Below are 8,160 nucleotides of genomic sequence, written 5' to 3' on the forward strand. Positions count from 1 at the left end.
ACTCACTCCCCTTTCTTTACTCCCCTTTCTTCCTTTAGTTTTCCTAATGCACATTCCTTTAGTATCTTACTCACCTTCACTTCATTTCTCTCTCCTTCTCTTCTTCTCTGTCCCTGAATGTATCCATCTCATTATCCTCTTAGTAATTTACTCTCCCTCTATTTCTTTTTCACTCTCTCTGACCTTCACCATTCCTTTGTTTTCCCACCTCCTACTTTATCTCTTACTACCCTTTTATGACTTTTAATCTCCTGCTTTGTCTCTTGTATTGTGAAATATATATTATAAATATTATAACTTACTTTGTTTTCTCTTTCACAGATATTAAATTTAGTGAAAATATGTAATTAAGTTTAAATTACTTATAAGGTAAGTTTGACATACAAAATGTACTTTCTCAACACTCTTTTCCTTAACCTCAATACTCTTCTCTCACCCACCCACACCCCCTTTCCCTTACTGCGCTTCCCTCACTTATTCTCAATCACCATGTTTACTCCCCTTTTCCTCACTCCCCTCCAACACTCACCTTCTTTCAGACCTTCTCCTTTACTTTCCTTCCTCTCTCTTCCCTTCCTTCGCTCCTTCACTCTTTTCCCTTCCCTTACTCTCCTTACTCCACTTCACTAACTCCTTCTCTTACTCCCTCTGTCCTCTTACTTCTATACTCCCCTTCCCTCATTCTCTCTCTGTTAGCCTCAATCTCTCCGTCCTCTTAGTCTCTCACTCCTCTTCTGTCACACTCAGTCCCTATAACTCAGCCACACTCCCACACTCACTTTCTTTCAGATCTCCTGTTTTACTTCCCTTCCTTCGATCCTTCACTCTTTTCCCTTCCGTTACTCTCCTTACTCCACTTCACTAACTCCTTCTCTCACTCCCTCTGTCCTCTTACTTCCTCACCCCCTTCTCTCACTGTCTCTCTCTTACCCCCATTTTCTCTGTTCTCTTAGTCTCTCATTCCTCTTCTGTCATGCTCATTCCCTATAACTCAGCCACACTCCCTCACTTATCTTTCTTTGCTCCCTCACTCAGTCCCTTTCTGTCACTCTTTCCTTCAGTACCTCTATCCCCTCACTTCCTCACTCCCTTTGTCTTACCCTCACTCACTTTTATCCACCCTCTTTCATCCCTCTTTACTCATGCTCTCTGCCGTTCTTTCACTCCCGTTTTCTTAGTCTGGTTCCCTCACTACCCCTCATTCCCTATCTTTCTCTCCCTTTCCCTTTACTTTCATCCCCCACTCACCTTCTCTCAGTACCTATGCTTCAGTCCTCTTCCCCTCTATTCCCTTCCTTCGCTCACTCACTCATTCCCCTTACCTCACTCACCTTACTTCACTTCACTCACTCTTTCTCTCACTACCTCTGTCCTGTCACATCCTCATTCTCCTTCCCTCACTCCCTCTCTCTTAGCTTCACTACCTCCGTCCCCTCACTCTCTCACTCCTCTTCTGTCACGCTTACTCCCTATAACTCACCTACACTCCTTCACTTATCTTTCTATGCTCCCTCACTCAGTCGTCTTCTCTCACTCTTTCCTTCACTCCCTCTGTCTCCTCACTCCCTCACTCCCCTTGTCTCATGCTCACTTGCCTTTATCCACCTTCTATCACCACTCTTTCCTCAACCTCACTGCTCTTCTCTTACCCTTCCTCACCCCGTTCCCTTACTCCGCTTTCCTCACTTATCCTCATTCCCCATGTTCACTCCCCTTCCCCTCACTCACCTCCCACACTCACCTTCTTTCAGTCCCCTTCCCTTCCCCTCTCGTCCCTTCCTTTGCTCCCTCACTCATTTTCCTTTCCTCTCTCACTGTACTCCACTTCACTCACTCCTTTAGAATATATAAAGAATATAGCTCTTTTTGGAGAATTGGAGGTAGTTCTAAAAAGAACAGTTTTTTTTCTTCTTTTATAGTTATTTGTTTTTTTTTACTTTTTCCGAACGTTTTTAATTTTTGGGGGTATTTTCTTCAGAACAAAAACAAAATTAGGGAATGTCAAACTGCTCAACAGGAGCAAAAAAAAGGGGAAAAATTAGGGCTGAGGGGCGCAGCGGAGTTCTTCCCTTTTTCGAACAATTAATAGGATGCTCTGCTCCCCATAACAAAGCAGTTCGTCACACTGCTTACACCTAATTGTAATGTCAGAAAAAACAGGCAGAATATTTGGTATCAACTCGACTGATCTTCCTGTGACCGATGATGTTGGTCCTCCGGTGGAAGTCGAGGCGCCATCTCTCGGTGCATTCCGTGCCAGGTCCCTGACACTCTCCCGGGCATAGTTCTGGGGGTGCCTTCTTTGCACGTGTCTAATCATGGTGGAGTTCCCAAAACTGTATTTTTTTCTGGGGTCACCACGTGAAAGAATTGTGTGGCATATCTTGCATTCCACCTTTGGAGCATTTACTTTCTTCTCACCTTCTGGAATGCTGAAAAACTTCTGAAGTGCTCCTTAATTTTAGGTTGAGGAGGGTCCTCATTGAGAAACTCATCAGAGTCACTGCTGCTTGGTGCTCTTGCAGCCATTCTTTCCAAAAAATTGAACAGGAGAAAAAGGGAACAGGTCTTGCTCTCTCCAAAGTGAAAGAGGTAGTGAAGGAAATGGGTGGGGTTTTCATTAGTTGTAAAAAAAACTGTTAACAACCAATGAAAAGTGTTATTTTAAGGTCACATGACTTGACGCGCTTACGCTACGTGCTCCGGAGCGCTTCCGGGGCGCTTACGCGGCGCGCCTGAATGACGTTTTGCTAGATTTTAGGACATGCGTTTAAAGTCAAAATACTGTTATTTAAAATCAAAAATACTACTTTTATAAGTATGCCACTGAATGTCTTGCATTATTATTTACTTTAAATGCATACTTATATTTTTTTCCGCACGTGGGAATAGCGCTCTCGCTACGTTTACGGGTGCGTTTACGGGTGCGCGTACCCTGAGCGCTCCGAGGTAAAATGATTATACATTGAAAAATTCATTTTAGAAAAAAAAAAATGTTTTAAATAAAAAATATAATAATTAATAGTTATAAAAAACAGCTATTAAAAAAAACTTAATAATTCACTTTAAAAATCATAGGTTACAAACTCGTTATAGTAAGGAATTAGCTTTTAAAAAACCTTTGAAATTCACTGAAAAAAACATAGGTTTCACACTCGTTATAGTTAGGAATTAGTATTTAAAAAACCTTTGAAATTCACTGAAAAAACCATAGGTTTCACACCAGTGATAGTTAGCTATACATTTTACTCATACAAAACCATTGAAATTCCCACGTTATAGTTAGTTGGACTCACTATAACTTGCGCGCCCGCAATCCACTGCTGATGATGTCACATATTACATCATTCATGACATGGTCAGTGACATCACTGATGACATCACTGATGACATCTCAAATGACATCACTGATGACATCACTGATGACATCTCAAATGACATCACTGATGACATCACTGATGACATCATTCATGTGATAATATGATGCACCTCCTCACACTCTAATCTAACCTTTGATACATCCAGTGTTGAATACAGACTACCATTCCTGAAATCATTGACACACCAATACCAGTTACTACATACGCACTCACTGATTCCTAAGTCTACACACACATCCACTCATTCACCCATACAATCACTCATACATACAGTCACTCATCAATACAACACTATCATATGCACTCATACACCTATACAGACACTCACACACTGCCACTCATCCATGGAGTTACTCACACACCTAGTCAGTCATGCAAAGAATCAATCACACTCCCATTTCCTCATCTATACAGTTATACACAAAACCTTACTTATTCAAACATAGACTAACACATACTTACTCTATTTTGCAATCACTGATACAAGCACACATTGATCCATGCAGTCACTTATGCAATCACAGGCTCTCATGTATAGTCATTTATATATGCCAACTCTCATATGCACTGTATTTTACATATGTACTTACTTGGACATGTAGCAATAAGATATCCATTCACTCACCAACATACCCATGCACACAGTCAACCGCCCATACAGTTGTTTTCACATGCACTCTTGAACCCATACACCAAGTGAATCAACTGCTCACGCATGTATGCACAGAGTCACACACCTCCTAGCCACCCACACACACACACGCAGCCTCACATACAAATACTTGGGCAACCAATCAATAGCTCATATAGCTACTGATCAACACATGCAGCAGCTTACACAACAGCAGACATAATGATGCACACATTCAGACAGTTTAGTCACTAAGCCATGCATTCAGTAAGACACATTTAATCACTCACTCATACAGTCAGTCGCGCACCTACTAAATCCTTCTTCCAGACACTTATACATCCACTCATTCTTCAATATGTAAAACATATTTAAACTTTACAGAAACAAACAGACACTGGATGATGTAATCAGTGATGTCATCAGTGATGTCATTTGAGATGCCATCAGTGATGTCATCAGTGATGTCATTTGAGATGTCATCAGTGATGTCATCAGTGATGTCACTGACCATGTCATGAATGATGTAATATGTGACATGTGACATCATCAGCAATGGATTGCGGGCGCGCGAGTTATAGTGAATCCAACTAACTATAACGTGGGAATTTCAATGGTTTTGTATGAGTAAAATGTACAGCTAACTATCACTGGTGTGAAACCTATGGTTTTTTCAGTGAATATATATATATATATATATATATATATATATCCGTTTCACTTCCTCCGATTAACCGGGACACAGAGACTGCGGTGCAAATGCAGGGTCAGAGGGCTCCCTGCCAAATATAATCCGTTTCACCACACGCTCCCAAAGTAGCGTAAATGCACTCAAAGCCAGCGATAATCACCACTCCATTAAACCATCCAGTAGTAGTTCATAATTGTTCAATTTATTTCCAGCATGACAAACAGTGCATGGAACCAACCCAACACGTTTCAGCGATCACTCGCCTTGGTCACGGGTGAATTGTGTTCTCAAACGAAACAAATAAATAAAGTTTTCAATACCATTTCCTTGTGCAAACATAAACAAAAGACCACAGTGCAAATCATAAACATAGCGGCCATCTTGAAACGGTGTTTCTATTATAAACCAGGATCATTGCCATTTAGCCAGTCTAACCTAACTGAACATGTTATAGGAAAAATTGTATAACGTAATATACATTGTAGAAATTCTATTACATTGCGCCTTATGGCATCAATTAATTGGCCCATCAAAACTCTGTTCTGATATAGTGTGTACAAGTCCCCAGTGGGATGATTTCCACAATGGCTTACAGACAATAGTCTCAATGTCTTTTTGAATTGGTAATTCTTTTAATCCCAAGTGGGAATATAACTCCTCTTGCACATTCATTCTTCATTTAGCAGATATTCCCTGTATTGAAAAACAAAATACATTAATCAGTCCTGGCATCTATTAGAACCGAGATGGCCTTCTTCATTTTAACTATACAGTGCAAAATATAAACATAAATGGTGATCGATCAAGTTAAAAACAAGAGAAACACAAGTAGGAGACTGAGAAGACAGCTGTCTATTTTTACAGAGTTAAAATTCAGAAAGTCTAAAAGTACTTATCAGCTGGCAGTTTATTCTCCCAAATGCCATTTTAATTCTTCCTCAGAATTCAATCCGCCCGGAATACGGGTGTCTAAATCAAGAATCTATTTGCTTTCTAGTTGCCGCAACCTTCGTATTCTATCCCCCCCTCTTTTCATAGGTGGTATCTTATCAATCACAAAGAATTTTAATAAATTGTGATTGCTTCTGTGCAGTTCTTCAAAATGACGGGCTACCGGTGAATTTTGATCTTTATTCTCGATTGCCCTCATATGTTCGAGAATAAGTTTTTTAGCCGGGAACATTGTGCTCCCTACATATTTCTTAGGGTATGGGCAAACAAGAATATACACAACATGGTCGGAGAGGCAGGTCAAATGTTGTTTAATAGTTTTTTCTCTCTCTTCTATTGGATAGTAGACTGATTTAACATTATTACTGTATTTACACGCTTTGCATGTCATGCATGTAAAAAAAAACTCTACATCAGTTGACTTTCTTTGTTTGGTGTTAACTTCATTTTTACTCAGTCTATCCTTTAGGGAGTCTGCTTTTCGATATGCAATACTAGGATTACTGCCCACCACCTCAGTTAATGTGGATTCTGTTTGTAATACATTCCAATGTTTCTTTAGGCTGTTCTGTACCTGCCAAGATTTTGCATGGTATGTGGAGATAAATCTGACCACCTCCTGTACATCTTTCTTCTTACTCTCATTGGGGACTAATAGAGTTTCATGGCTGATCTTACTCGCTTTCACGAAAGCTTCCTCTACTATTTGTGGATTATATCCACGCTCCTTGAAACGTTCTTTCATACACTCCCCCTCACGTATAAAGTCATCATCCTTGCTACAGTTCCTCCGAGCCCAATGGGCATAAATCAAAATCTGTAATGACATGGGCATGATCAGAGATCCCAATTGGTTCAATAGAGGAACCAATGAGATTTTGGGAGAACAAGAGACAAAGATATGAACCAATTTAGAGAGGGAACTATGAAGTGGTAAGAAAAAAGAATATTCTTTACTAGAAGGATTACAGATTCTTCATGCGTCCACCAGAAGATATTGAGAGATAAGGCAATGAAATTGTGCATTTTTTGGGGAATATATTTAACTGGGGATTGACCTGGGTAGGGCCATAAATATTACAAAAAGTTAAGGATGTAGCATTAACATTTATGAAAAAGCCACTGCCTTCGTAATCAAATTCTTGAGAAACAGTTACAAATTTTTAATTCTTGTGACAACACCATTTTTCTTATTTAAGGAAGGACAGACAAAAACAGAACCCACTCAACCTCATTTAGGTTTTAAGGCCTCAAGTTCAGACAGGTGAGTTTCTTGGAGCAGAACAAGGTCAGGAGAATATTTCGCCAAATGAGACACATTTCTCTGCCTCTTTATAGGATTAATTAAAGTTCCAAGAAATAACTCTGAATGGAACTACAAGTAGAAATTTATACAGAAAGTCAGTCTTTTAAGACAGAAAGTACAGCAAGGATAAGACATCAAAAAAGAAAAGATTAATAAATAAAAGAAAAAAGAGAGCAAATGGAAGAAAAAGAAAGGAAAGGGAAGAGAAGATCAAAAAAGAGAGGCAGTACATGTCAAGCAATGATGACTGTAGCAACATGGGGGAAGAGTCGACGACAGCAAGGGGTAAAGACGGCACAGCAAAAGCGTCAACAAACTAATGGAACACAACAAGATAAATGACTGGAAAAGACACTAAGGAACCTGAAAAAAGAAGAAGGTTAGTCAGTAACCGAGAAGAACATGATAATCATAAAAGAATAAGCATGAGACTGCAATTAAAAAATAACACCAAGAGCCAAGATAACATGCAGGAGAATCCATACAACACAGGGAACAGTCATCTCAACAAGGAAGCAGAAGTCCTCATGGCGCTGGAAGAATGAAGACTAAGACATTCTCACAAGTCAGCAAGAGCATTGAAGGAGGGAGTTTTATTCTGAAATGTCTCTCTGAACGGACAAGGGTGGAATAGGCCAAAGTGGGCACTGAAAGAGCATATTTGAGGACAAATATCCAGGAACTCCTTCCACCTGGCAGCTGTAGCTCTTGAGATGTAAATGTTACTTCAGGCCATAAAAAGTTGCCGTTTTAGATTTCACTGCACTGAGAACTTTCAGCAAATCAGTAACTTCCAGAAAAAAAGATGATGACACCTCTGGGTTTGGGAGACGAGGAAGAGGAAAGAGAGCGTGGACCTAGACGATGAGCTTTCTGAATGTTCAAGCATGTGGAGGAAGGTAGGCCCACCAACTGAGGTATAAAAGAAGTAAACAATGAAATAGAAGCCATTCCCTACCATCTTTCCTGAAGACCATAGAGGCACAGGTTAATTCTTCTATTTCTATTTCTAAATCTTCAGAGTGAGCCTCCAATGCCGCCACCTCTTTTTCAAAGTTGACATTCTTAAAGGCTCATCTTGCACATCTCTGACATGTTATTCAAGGTCTGTGACTCCGGATTCCATTTGAGACCATTTGTAATCCAAGTTCTGAGTGCGCATATTGATTTCTTCTATGAATGGATTAAGCGCACAGATTTC

This window comes from Lissotriton helveticus, chromosome 2_1 (genome assembly GCF_964261635.1).
Source record: "Lissotriton helveticus chromosome 2_1, aLisHel1.1, whole genome shotgun sequence".
NCBI lineage: Eukaryota > Metazoa > Chordata > Amphibia > Caudata > Salamandridae > Lissotriton > Lissotriton helveticus.